A 14457-nucleotide genomic window follows, 5' to 3' on the forward strand; every position below is an offset into this window, starting at 1 on the left:
TAACAAATAACTACTATATTGATCTATAGAAATTCACCTAGTGATAAAATGCGAGTATAGATAAACAAGGAAAGAAAAACTATTACCAAGACAGAGATTTGAAATTTTGATCACAAGGAGATTGAGTTACTTCACTCTAATGGAACAGATAATGCCCTTTTCTCTCCCTCAAAATAATGAGGGCTAGAAAAGAAAAATCCAAGAATCTGTCAAAATCTTTTAGCACCTTGGAAGATTTTTCTATATGAAAAGGTAGCCTACAAACATCACTTAAGTTTTAAGAGAAGGGATTCCTGTTTCATATCCTCTCAGTAAACTTAGGGAGGTGAGAAAGCATCTTGCTATTTATTCAGTCGTGCTTTTATGGGTATAATATTTCCATATTAGCCACGATGTAGTGCTCAAAGCTGTTGGTTAGTCAATGAGTCCATTTCCTTTCCTCAGCCTATATGCAACACAACATTGGTTTGTCTTGCTTTCTTAGAATCAAAATAAAATTACAATGATTTTGGGGGCAGTGGGGGGAGGTAAACTTTCACAACCACTGTAATCCATCCATCCTTTGCCTACCCACTCAGTAGTCACAGTCTTCAAACACACCTCTGAGTAATTTCACTCCCACTATAACTTTATGGGGCTCAAGTATTTGTAGGATTCAACACTTGCAAGTCATTCCCGTCTACTTTGTAAATCTTTATGCACTGAGGAGACATGTCTCAGTTTCTTTGCATCTTAATATAAAGCCTTGAGAAGAATGGGAATGTTCTTCTCAGTACTGTCACAGTTACATATCTTTAATTTTAAGCAGGTAGACTTTCTTTCTGAACTACTTTATCAGCTAATGGCTGCTAGGTCTTTTCATGTTTGTATTTTTTTTTTCTTCAAAAACAGCTCTCTATCACTATTGCAATTCCAAATCTTTTATTGCCAGTTACAGTATGAAAATCTCTCGGAGAAGAAACTCACAGACTCAGCCAAATTTAAGGAGGCAGTTCAGTAAGACATTCAAATTTGTTTAATACTTTCAGCCCTATCTCTAATCCTTAAGTTTAATTAAAGTCACCGCTTTCCAGTTTCAACCATATACTCATAATTTTATTCTTGTGGAATCAAAATAATGAGCCTGAATCTCAGTCAGTGAGTCTTCAGAGAATCTGGTCATATACAAATATTCAGCTAGATAGATGCTTTTATAAATAAATTTACATTTAGAATACCTCAACTTCATACAATTAGATATATCTCAGTATAAATATAAGCAAAACCAGATCAAAAATACAAATAGAGTATATTTTTAAGATGAACTTCAGTATAGGAGGGAGAGGTCAAAAAATTAGGAAACAGAAGAGAATCAAATCATACTTTTCTTTCCTATTAGATTTCTTAGTGAATTCTATTGAATTCTATTAAATATATTTAACATTGACCAATATGCAAACGTTTTTCCTTAAAATTCAAACTAATATATCTTTATGTGCATTAACCACAGTTTTGCAAGGATCTGCCATAGTTTCTGTTCATTTTTCAGTAGATTCAAACTCAATAGAGAATTCAGGTCTCTAATTTCACCCTGAAAAGAAATATGTAATTAGCAAGAATGAAAGAAAAAACTTGCTCCATAAGGTTACTACAAACTTATTCACTTATTCCAGAATATAATAAAAAATAAATTAATAAATTAATAAAAGAAAATACAGGGTTCTGAAATGTACAAGATCAAAATATTAAAAAAACAACCTTACAATCATCAGATCTCCAGGACTCATATCCTATTAATGTGTAATGGACAAAAAGGGCGTTCTGTAAATGCATTTTGCAATGAAGGCTCTTACATACACTCCTGATGCACGTGGCTTTTTCATGTCTGTCCTTCAATTGCTCACATTTTTCTTTGAGTAATGTTGACAGAGATTATGGCATTCACATAGAAGTAGAGCCAAAAAGTTTATAGTTCAGGCCTTTATGTTCTATGAACAAGGCTATAAGAAGCAAAGCTCTGAGTTGCCATATCGTCACTGTGACAGCTGTCAAGTGGCTCTTCAAACTTGCTTTGGAGTTCTAGTTTAAGCTAACCCATTTCACTTGGAAAATGAACAAATTAGAGGTACTTACATAGCAAAGTATTGGCCTGAATTGAGAAGTGACAAGGACAATGCCTCCAAGCAGAACTTGACACTTCTCTTCCAAAACCAGTATATGCTCTTTGAGAACTTTCAGTACTATTCCACTCAAACAGGCTGACAGGGGAACAGGGAGAAAACATTCACAGAGCCAGCTCTCAGATGAGTCTCCTGACTGGCTACATGAGGAGTTTTTCCTTGCTAAATGCGATTTCTCTCTTCCATCAATGTAGAACAGACTCAGCTCATGCTCTGGTGAAAATAATTCTGTGACTTGGTAGCGATTGCTTGCCTATTCTTTAAGCAAAAAAAGATGTAACTGGAAACTAAAGCAGGATTCAGATCCAGTGTCAAACACATAAGTTGCAGTCTGGTTCTGAAAAGGATAACTCTGGCATACACGCAAACTGAAGGAAATTAATCTTAAACATGGATCTTATAGAAGAGTAAATTAGTAGCTATTCCAAATCTCCAAATCTCACTGTTGCATAGCCAGAATTAAATTAGCCTGAAGATATATAAAAGGCCAACATTCTCCAAAAGGAGATCTGGAATCTGGATTCTCCTGACTGATCCTAAAGGCTTACAGCAAAGCACATCTGACACACAAACAGGGTAAGATTTCTCGCAAAGCAAAATTCAGGCTTTTTTGTTTCACAAAGCAGTCTGCAGATGAATCAAGGACACGTGTATAGATTTGCTAAAACTAGGCCTCATAGCTTGTGCAAACAGGAATCTTTAGGCTAAAGGAACACAGGCACCACAGAAATGCATGGTCCATTGAAGATAAGTAAAGACAAGTAGAGCTGCTGTTTGCAACTCAACCTGGGGCGATCCCGTGAAGAGAACAACACAATGGAGTTTCCAGTGAAGAGAAGTGGAGTTGCTGTTTGCAACTTAATGGGGGAGTCTCAAGAAGATAAGGAGGCAGAGTTGCTGTTGTGGCACAGAGCAGCACCCTTAAGGTTTTTAAAGGATACCTCCAGGTGGGCCCAGAGGCCCTCCCCACATTCAAGATGTAACCAATATCTTGGAGATGTAATGAATATGTATACACAATACCTATAAACGTGTAGTCACCACTTTCACTGGTGTGCACATTTGGCGAGTGATCCCTGCGAACCCAGCACTATAATAACAGGAATACCTGCTTGATGTAACTCATTGGCTTTATCAGATTTCTCAGCTTCACAGGGCTATAGACTATTTGCATGAGGCTAGTTTTAGCATAGTATCTTAAGAGTTTGTCAGCAAGGTATATCAGTGTTTAAAGTTTTCAGAAGATCTAATACTAGCTCAGTTCAACCTCCATCTCTGAAGTGTGTTCTTTAAACAGCTTTATAGACACTTGCCATCTTAGAGCTTCAGACAGTTACAGTGGTATTCTTTGACTTCCTGCTGAATTTATGTCCAAAGAGAACTGTCAATGAGAAAATTATTGGGCTGAAAAGAGTGAGAGCAAAATAGAAGGATGCCTTGCTAGAATTAATAGGAGGGAGAGGAGGTTCTTTTTATACGTGTGTACCTGAAAGTGAGATTAAGACACAACGGATCAAATGTTACTCCAACCGGTTTATTACAAATTCTACTAGTTTAGGGAGATAAGGGAAGGAAGATGGGTGATAGAGAACAGATAGGAAATGAAAGCATGTAGTCTTTGTAGCAAGCAAGAAAGAGATAGTCACCACCAGGATTCCAATGTAGCTTGTAGTTCAGATGCTGATGTCCTGTAGCAACGAGTCGTGAGAGGTTTCATTTGACAATGACTTCTTCCACACATCTTAACAGTACCAACTTATTTGTAAGTCCAAAGTGGTCGAGTCAGCTCCTTTTAGAGAGACAGCTCCAGGCTTTTGGATCTCCACAGGAACTCCTTTATTCTCCCAGTCCTTGCCAGCAGATAAGAGGGAGAAGGAAGATGCCAAATTGTTTCTTACCTTCACAGGATATCGCCCCCAATATCCCATACCAGTAATTTGGTCATGGGCCAGATCTTCCACCAGTAAACACACCTAAGAACTCCCTTTCAAAGGCAAACAGCTCCAAAGAAATGCTTTCAAATGTAAAACTGTCCACAGTGATGCCAGCTGCATGACAGACACCACTCCCCTCCTAGATAAACCAGAGTTTTATTGCAAAAGAAATGCCTTAGAAAGCAAGCTCTGAAACATCAGAACAAACAATTGTTGTCTTTCACACAGATGTGAATTGCAGTACCTACCTGGAACTGGAAATCTGTAAGCTACAGATCCTTCTAATTATAAGGATTATAAATTCCATTTATTTTTATTTAGTGCATATAAGGAGAAAAGTTTAATTAGATTAAAATGCAAACATCAAAATCGTCTCTAGTCATATCATCATGTAATTTTACATTAGCTAGAAGTTACTGCACATCATTTTTACTATCTCATTATCTTATTATGTGCTACTAAAGTCACCTGGAGCAGAGCATGGGTTGCAGAAGGAGTGAGTCTCCTTGTAAGTTATGACAATCACCTGCTACCTCCTGCAAGTCTGGGTTTAAGGAGTTTCTTCAGAAGCAGTGTTTGTGCAGGAACAGAAAACACAGAGTAGTCCCCTCTAACATTAAAATGGTGTGTATGAATAAATGCTACTGCACAAGTAACAAGTGCCAGAAGGAGGAACCGGGGTTTTGAGAAGTGCTTTTTTAAGAGCACTTATTATCACTCATGGGATGATAGCTTCTATGAAAAAGTACTGCAGGTTGTAGTCTACAATGTTCAGGATTAGATATGTATTATGTAAATAAATATAACCTTACACAGAGGAGATAAACACATTCTCATATTTTTCAAAAGAAATCTTAGCTGAGAGACCCTTTTTTTTTTTTTTTTTTTGTAAGTGCACTTCTCCAGGAGCTTTTTTGAAATAGTAGGTGCTCAGTAGCAATTAAACTTTGATTAAATTTTACACTAAATGAGAATAAATAGTACATTATATTGTTTTATATGATTCTTTCAAATGTTTTGAGCTTTTGGTTTTAACAGAGTTTGGAGAGCATACTTCCTTACAGAGTGATGCACCAGAAATCCTCAGCCAAACTTTGATTATCCATAAGTGAGTAGCCAGTTAATACTCCCTTTCTAAAACTCCCATGATGCTATTTTTCCCTTGAACAGTTCTAACTAGAATGCTAATGGAAAGCTAAGCCACTACCAAATGATCTCACATAACCTCTTCCACCTCCCTATTGCAAAAAGCCATCTACAGTGGGAATTAAAAATAAACTCATCCCTTTCTCTGTTTTTCCTATAGCTTCTGTCAAGTATTTAAAGTATATTTTCATGCACGTCTCTTCCAAGGCCCTCCCACTTATTTTCTCTCTGTAAAACAGAGGTGTTTCCCACCCCTGCCCCAAGAACTACAGACTAATTTCTATACTATTAGGGATTATGGATTACATGTTGAATTTATGCTCTCTCTGTAAAGGTTATTTTATTGCTCCTCCTTTACATCTATAAAAAGTACCTTTGATCGTCAGATTTTCTTTGACCAACTAGAGAAAAGTCTTCAGAGGTGTGTTACATTGTTCATGTTGAGTAAAATCCTTCTTTAGAGTGGGTGGTGTCTCCATTCTGCTCTTTAATGGCATTACTACCAATGAACTTTTGTTGATTTATTATTATTAGCAGAATGTTCTCCTTAGTCATTATTATTTCCTCTAATACATAAAGTTGTTCTCAGTTCTCCCTTACACTTGAAGTGCTATTGAGAATTCTGTGCTTCACTTTTATTGAAATCTGAAGTCTTTCTTGACTGGTTTCAATGTCTCACAGTATGTATTCTTAGAAATGATTAGAACTTAGTAGTTTAGATTGGTCTGGATAACCCTTTTGCACCCAAATGACAGCAAAATAGAAGCAGAATTAGCCTAGAAAACAATCTGTGATTCTTTTCAATAACTCCCAGCATAAGTGTATCAAAAAGTGATTATACAAAAGCTAACTGCTTGGTTATACCAGAAATCCCAGTGCTAAGAGATATACTTTGGTTAAATTAATGAACATTACCTTCTAGTTGCTCCAATTAGAGAAGGGCAAACTATGCAATATTCACTTATGTTGCCCCACAGTAGTTTAGATAAGACACACTTCCAACTATGTGATGATGATAGCACATTTGAAAAGAATGAGCTGTAGATCTCCACAGCAAACTTACAACCACAGTGACTACAATTTACATTAAACTGTCAGAGCTCTTTGGATTTCATATGTCTCATTATTCCAGACTGGCTTCCAGGGAGTCCTAACAAAGCTTTCAGTGAGCCATTTTTATCCCAATTTTCTATATAAATATAAAATTTAAAAAATATCTCAAATATGACTGGAAAATTGCAATCTCATTATGAAAAGGACTTTACTAAAATTATTGCAGAGATTTAATTTCAGTTATCTAATTTTTCACATCAATTTTGTTAGAGATAGCATTTTTCTCCTGAGACCTTACTGAGCACATAGAAATACAAATATTATTAGATTTCACTTCTTTAAATTTTCTCATCCTAACAAACACAGTCATTTTGAAACGACTAGTATATATTATAAGCTATATGCAAAGAAATTCTCCTATGGAAAATTTAGTCAGCTGTCTAATCATCAAAGAAATAATTAGAAGATCTGACTTTTCTTTTTCCCTATCTGATTGATAACAGTTTTCAAATAAATAAAATATGTTCACCATAAGAATATGTAAAAGATTTTTAAGTACAAAGAATCGTGTATTATAACTGTCCATAGCTTGAGTCAACCACTGGAAGCATCCATATTTCTTCCCCTAAATAGAAGTTGAATTCTGTAAAGACACTTGGGTCTGTTAAGTTTTTATCAGTCTTTTCCCCATTGCTCGGTTCTCAGACTTCTAATAGTCACCTTAAATGATACCCCTAGGCATGTGAGAATCGTCTCTAATGCTTGGAAATCCTGAGCATTGACTGCTTGATGTGAAAGTTAATGATTTATAATCTAGTTTTAAACTCACTGCAGTGGATAAGTTCAAAGAAATGAACACAGTATGTGGGCATCTAATTTTTTAAAAAAGCACTTTAGAGAATGCATTTCCAGAAAATGCATGAAGCTTTTTTTTTCTTTTTTATGTAGTTGAAGTTTATATATTCACACATTTTAAAACCATTCAGTAATCTGGGGCAAACTCGGAAAGTGAAACATAATCTTATCTCCTGTCACTGTTTTATGAGGTTTCTATCTAGAAACAAAACAATAGAACTTTTTCATTGCAGTCCCAACATATGCATACCACAAATTTGTAAATAAAACTTCATTATAATATATTTATTTTGCTTTTTATTATTGTCACTTCACATATGAAATATTACCTTCTTTGGTAATGCCAGTCTTTCAAAAGTAAGGCATGAAATACGCACAATAACAAATACACTTCCTTTATCTTTGTGTGGAATAAAAGATCTTTACACTAATGGGCTAATAAATCTTCTATCAGTTTTTTTTAATGTAAACGTGCCACTGGTCACAGGTATCACTGGTGAACAGTCTCATGACATGGATGTATCCTTTTAGCTTTGAAATTCAAGATTAGTTTGTGAATAAATTACTTTAAAAATAAGCAAGAACTGAAGAAATTTGTAATAACAATACAAATACACATTCTTCAGTTTTATTTGAGTTAACAGACTACTCAACCAAAAAAATAATCATTTATTTTATATGGATGGATACATAATTTATGTTATATGTGCACATTGGAAGTTCAGCTGGGATTTGAATACTATGGTGCAATATACTGGGACTAGAAGCACTCAGAGACTTAAAATGGTATTCTTAGTCTAAAATACTTTTTTTTCCCTCCTCAATGACATCTTTTTGTGTATCTCAAGTTTCTAATGTAGTAATGAAATGCCAGCATGTCATTGTACATATACAGAAAGAGTATGGAATCTGTAATCCAGATAGACTGGATCTATACAGGCTAAGAACAACCACACTGAAGTAAATCCAAAATCAGCCACTGCCAAGAAAGATAGGAAGTATTTTTTTTATTAATATTTTCTAACTGTACAAGTTCAAAATTCAATACTAGAAGTTATTTAAGAATATTTACAAATTTTCACCTCTATTGAAACTTTTTGAGAACTGAATTACGTATAAATTGTTCCAGCTTAATTTGGCCCCTAATTATTATCAATGGTCCTTTCCTTATTTAGATTTCCTCAGATATGCATTATGACAATATAAACTTATTGTTTGATTTAAAAGCAAGAAATTTTTGTTCTTTAAAAGAAAATAAATCTTCTCCCTCCATTAAATGAATTCATTAGGTTTTCATTCTTTCAAAACAAATAAATAAATAAATAAAGGTGTTAGTCTTACCTTTAAAATGTGGGTCTGGAAACATTCAGATATAAAATGAGAGAATCAGTTTCTTATTAACATTTCCTTATCAGGAGTTATGTTCTTGAAATTTTATTTCTTCTCTGAATAAAGTTTAAAATGAGCTATTTAAGAAATAGGTATCTAGATCTGTCACTTTCTTGTGCTTTACAGTACATAGAAATAGTCCTACAAAAAGAAAGAAAAAAAAAGTCCAAATATCTAGAAAAGCTAAATTGCTTCTTTGTTGTTTTGTTTTCAGGCAGAATGGTAGAGCATCTATTTCCAAAAAGCATACAAAATGCTGATATGTGATTGAATTGAGAATTTTACTGCCATGTGGTAAATTTTCATGCAGTTTGCTTACGGAAGTGCAAATGCAACTCAACTCCGAATCACTCAGATAAAAAAGACAAATCTGTCTTTTCTTTCTTCAGAGTTACACTAGCCAGGGTCAGTTTTAATTTCCAGTAGAGCTTCGACAGTAGCCCTTGAGGCAAAGTCTGTCAAAGGGTATATACTGACTTACTACAAGCCAGAAACTGCTCCTGCTTCCTGAACATAGCCGCCTTTTGCAATTTTTCTCAAGGTAAAGGAGTGTACTGCTTTTGACTGTTTCTATCTTCCCCAGAGAACTTTAGGCAGGACTTCTCTATAACCTGATTTATGTCCATAGGGGGAAATTACTGGAAGAGTATGAAACATCTCATGGCAAAAGATGTTCCAAAATTAACAATAAATATTTCAATTAAAGATTAGACGTGTCATGAAACCACTCAACCAGCATTTTAATAGGATATTACATGGCCTAAATAGAAATGGTTATGGTTTATAGTTATTTGCAATGACCTATTTTATAACTGCTAAGGCAAACTTTAATGCCTAGCTACCTATTCATACTGAAAAAGTCTAAAATGTTGAGTTCGTAATCTTTGTGTGCAATTTAGGAAGAACTTGCACTGATTTCTCTTGGAACTTAGACAAAAATCTAGGTCAAGGAGATACAATGCAAAACTGAAATCAATGAGGACGAACTGTCCAGATGTAGACTTTGAGATTTTAAGTTTCACAATTGCAATAGTAACAAACCATTTCAAGTGCTGTCACGGAACATTCTGATGCTTGAAAATACCAAAACCAGAAAGGCTAGTTTGACAAGACTTGTTCTAGTGTCAACTGAAGCATCACTTACCTTACCAGCCCACCTGCCTGGAGTGTCCTGACCCAGTGCAACTGAAAATGTAGGCACCATGACATCTACATTAGGAAAAAACAAATATATATATAGATATCTGTTCCATTACAGGGCTTAAACTGTGACCAGCAAGTAGTTGTGCTGATATAACATCAGAAAGAAGAGAGGTACAGGAAGAAGTGGAAGCCAGGATAAGCTATGTTTTAAAACATATGAGAGCTAAGAAAGTTAAACCAAAGATTAGTGTATGTACAGGAAATTGTTTTGTCCTAACAAGCAGAAGTTTTCCAGCAAAAAATATTATCATCGATTAGCAAATTCAATTACCTCTTGGGAGACAAGTGTTCTGCTTGTTTTGAGCATTTCTTCTTTTATATATCACATAATCAGAAAAATCTGAAAAAATAATTTTCTCTGAAATAATTTATACATGAATGTCCAATATTAACAACTCAAAACAGTATGTAGGTAGCTTTTTATGTGTCCTTGTAATTGAAATTCAGCTTGACAGATCAGCTTGTATAGTGAAATTATTTATCTTGGGGTTGAGAAACTTGGGAAGTTATATCCAGAAGCTTTGCAACAGTACTAATGAGGTCCCATAACAACATTCAAAAACTCCGTAACATTAAAACAGCATTAGAAAAACTAATCTAATCTAATCTTCCCTTTTCAGTATAAACAAATTGATATCCAAGGCAGATATTGAGAATCTCTAACCACAGAACTGATACAAATATAAAAGGTCAATTTTAATAATTTTTCACCTTTCTTGACAACTTTATTTATTTAAACAAATTAAATTACATAAACTTCTTAATTAATATGGACAAAACTGAAAAAAATCTGAGGTATTTTCTCTATGTACTTTAATAATTCATTCATTGAAATATTTCACTGATGTATATATTATTATCTATTAAAAACACTAATGCAGTTATGTAAGAAAGAAACTGTATATAATGAAAGGCTAGCAACCTTCAGGGTATTCACTCACCATAAAACTAATTTCACACCTAGTCTATTACATAATGTGCTATGAAAATACTCTTTGCTTCAAGGTATATTTCTTTATATAGGTCAGACTATATAAACTCAGTTGTCCTCTATATTATTCAGATTAATGCTAGAATAATCTCAGAAGAAGTGAGATAATTATATATATCTTTCATTTTATAACAGAGAAGCTAAGGTGGTTGGTGAAAAGAAAATAAATGGCAACAATCATTTTTCCCTTATAACCAAATATGTACCACAGTTGCCACTGAAAATATTTGGACTGTTCATTAATTTGATGAATCGTGTGCTTTAATAGATTGTTCTGAGACTGATGGAATCTAATGAATGAATTATTTGATCACTAGGAATAAATTATTGAAACAATCTATTCTTTCACGTAATCAAAGAAATAGAAGAAACCTTTACTAGTTGAAACTGACTAATTGCCTTGTTTTCTTTCAAAGCTCTATTTTGTCTCAGCCAGAGGGGGAAGAAAAGTCAAACATTTTCACTAGAAAATCCAGAGCATACCTGTGAACTGGAATACCTGAGGACAGACAAACACAAGCTCTTACACAATCCAGTGCCTACTTAAACCAATAAGTTTTTCATCAATTCCAGAAATAAATCAATAACTTCTTAGATTGAAAATCAACACTCTTTTACAATGAAGACCAAAAGGGAACACACTGAATGTTAATGTGGTAAGCATAAAATGGGATGTTGTCTTTCAACATTTCTGAATTTTAAATGAATCTATCATTCTAACTAACAGCCATTTCAATACATTTAAATTAATTCTACAATGTTGATTCATTTTTCTTCCCTTCATATTCTTCTGATCACTGGTCATGATGACTTATGATGATCAGGATGACTTATATTTATAAAAATATAATTCAAAATTTATAACTGGTGTCTTAAGCTGTATCATTTTGTCATCTGTCAGCCTAAAATCCTGATATTTCTCCACCACTAGGGCACTCAAGCTGAATAAACCCCTTTTCTGGCTGTTTCAATTGTGCACTACTGAAACATTTTCATTAGGTAAAGAGATTATTTTAACTGCAAATATTATTTTCCCATCAGCAGTTACTGAATAACAACATATATGTATAATATAATATGCTTAAATTTATTGTACTTTTTAAAGAAGATATACATATACATTTTTGAAATGTATGCCACGAAACAAAAGGTTTTGCTATGACTGACAATCAGTATGTGATATTTTTCTTATGAATATTCTGTGCCTGGAAAGTATACTGAACACAACAGGTATAAGCTGACCAAATTATTTCTAGTGTAAAGAAACAAGCAGTAAAACAAACAAGCAAAGAGAAACCATGGAATTTACATCACACCATTATCTCACAACAAATTCTACAATTAGGAATCTTATGTATCACCATAAATAAATTCTCATAATTTCTGGTAGGACATACAAATCTCAAGTTACCCGGAACTGGAAATTATAGGTGTTTTTAATTATGATAATACAAAACGTATTGTGAAAGATAAGTTTTTCCCAAATATATAAAAAAATCCTTACTTTTCAGAAGGCTTAAAAGTATATGAGAAAATTACTCTGCTTGAGGAAAAAAAAAACAAAAAAAACAACTTTCAGAATGTTTAACTAGAAAAGGATTTTTAGTACGTTTAATTATCAATTATTATATTTTTAAAATACTAGTATATATATAAAAATATCATATTTTTTTCCTAGATATATGTATTGTATTGCTTTAGATCCTCATGTTAACCAGTAGAAGACATAATAATAAATATTTTGAGAGACTAATCTATGAAGATTCTGGATTTTGATTTTTTGTCCTATTTTACAAAAGAAAATTATTTGACTACCATCTCTTAACAGTGAGTTTTCAACAACATATTTTTGTAGTTGCTGCCTCATCTGTGAACATTCTCTTTCAAAGTCTTATCAAAACTACAAAGGAAATAATCTTAGAATGCTTCCATTATTTTATTCCATTAGTCCACGGCCCATGGAGTTTGAAACTTCCCACAGTATTCCATTGCATGTTGCTGCTGTGTGACAGGTGGAAGCAGAGTGGTAACCTGACAAAATGGCGTCTGACCCAGAAGTGCCCTCTGACAAAATGGCGTCTGACCCAGAATTGCACTCTGACAAAATGGCGTCTGACCCAGAATTGCCCTCTGACAAAATGGCGTCTGACCCAGAAGTGCCCTCTGACAAAATGGCGTCTGACCCAGAAGTGCCCTCTGACAAAATGGCGTCTGACCCAGAAGTGCCCTCTGACAAAATGGCGTCTGATCCAAAAGTGCACATGAAGCAAAGGACTATCATCGAATTTCTCCATGCAGAAAAATGGTACCATTAATATTCAACCGCTGCTGAACATTTATGAAGATCAAACAGCAGATAATGAGAACAGAGGTGTGATGTGACGGATGCACTTCAGTAGTGGCAACAGTGGATAACCTCTGTTGGTGCAGATTTTTATGAGCATGCAGGCTCTTGTTCATCACTGGTAAAAATGAATAGTTAATGGTTGTAACTACACTGAAAAATAGTTTTGCAGTTGAGAATTTTCTCTATCAAATATAATTATTTTTCTGTTTGTAACTACTGTAGTTTCCATAGAAATAAATAGGAGGTATGAGCTTCTCTGTGACCTACATAAATGTCACATGTTATTTCGATAAAGGAGAATGTCATAACTCCTTCCTTTTCTAAAAAGAGTCTGAGGTTGAAGTAGTACAACTTATCTGAGCACACTTTTAGATTCTGAGGGCTTCAGCAGGGCTGTGGTTGGGATTTAACCATAAAATAAGGCGTTTAGAGACACGTTGTGTCCAAGAGCTTTCAACGTAGATACATGTTGCCTGAGAAAGGTGCAATAAAGTACTGCAAGTTTTCAAGATCTCAGCTTTGGCTTTTACTCTGTATACATATATTTTCAGTGCATCGTTGTAGTTTTTATCTCTCTGAAGTCCTTGCAAGCCAACAGATAAACACTAGCTGTTTTTCAAAATGATTCTGGGCTTACATTCAGGCACACATTATTTCCATTTCTGCAGCTTGGTTTTTACATGAGAAAAATTCAAATGGGAGTTAACTGGCTGCATATGAACAAACAGATCTAGATCCAAAGATTCATCATAGAGTATCCCAGCAAGTATTCCTGGCACACACTCACTCAGCTGTTATTAAAACAGGTATAGTTATCTCCATAGAGTTACAACATTTAGAGTGGAATTTCATTATCCATTGTGAGATGTTAGCTAATGTGGTACCAAGTATCAAATATTAGTAGGTAACATACTTCTGTAATGGTGCCATTATTTTGAAAGCAGGATTACTGCAATGTCAGAAAACAAAACAAGCTTTGAAACACAAAGAAACAACATTACTTAAACCGTTCTTTCATCTCTATTTTATCAGTATCTACATAACTTCAAGAACATTTTAAAAGCAATAATATTGTCATTAATATTTTAGTGTTCTGAAAGGTTTAGAGAGGTCTTTGAATTAGTATCTGAAATTATATAACTAATTATAACTAATAAGCAACGCTAGTTTTCTCATTGTAGGATGCAATAACATTTTGGAGTAGCTACCTTTTACTCTGCAAAGGAGTTATAGTATGTACATACACCATCAGTCAGTGCTTACAAAAATGATCCATTCTCCACTGTTGACTCCAATAACAACAAATCAGAAATTTCAATGAGTTGTGGCAAATCTATCAGTGCAACATTGTGTCCACTGTTGTGACTCTTTTTAATTGAA

This window comes from Cyrtonyx montezumae, unplaced genomic scaffold (genome assembly GCF_038088225.1).
Source record: "Cyrtonyx montezumae isolate F1298 unplaced genomic scaffold, pur_monq_1.0 scaffold_2, whole genome shotgun sequence".
Lineage (NCBI taxonomy): Eukaryota > Metazoa > Chordata > Aves > Galliformes > Odontophoridae > Cyrtonyx > Cyrtonyx montezumae.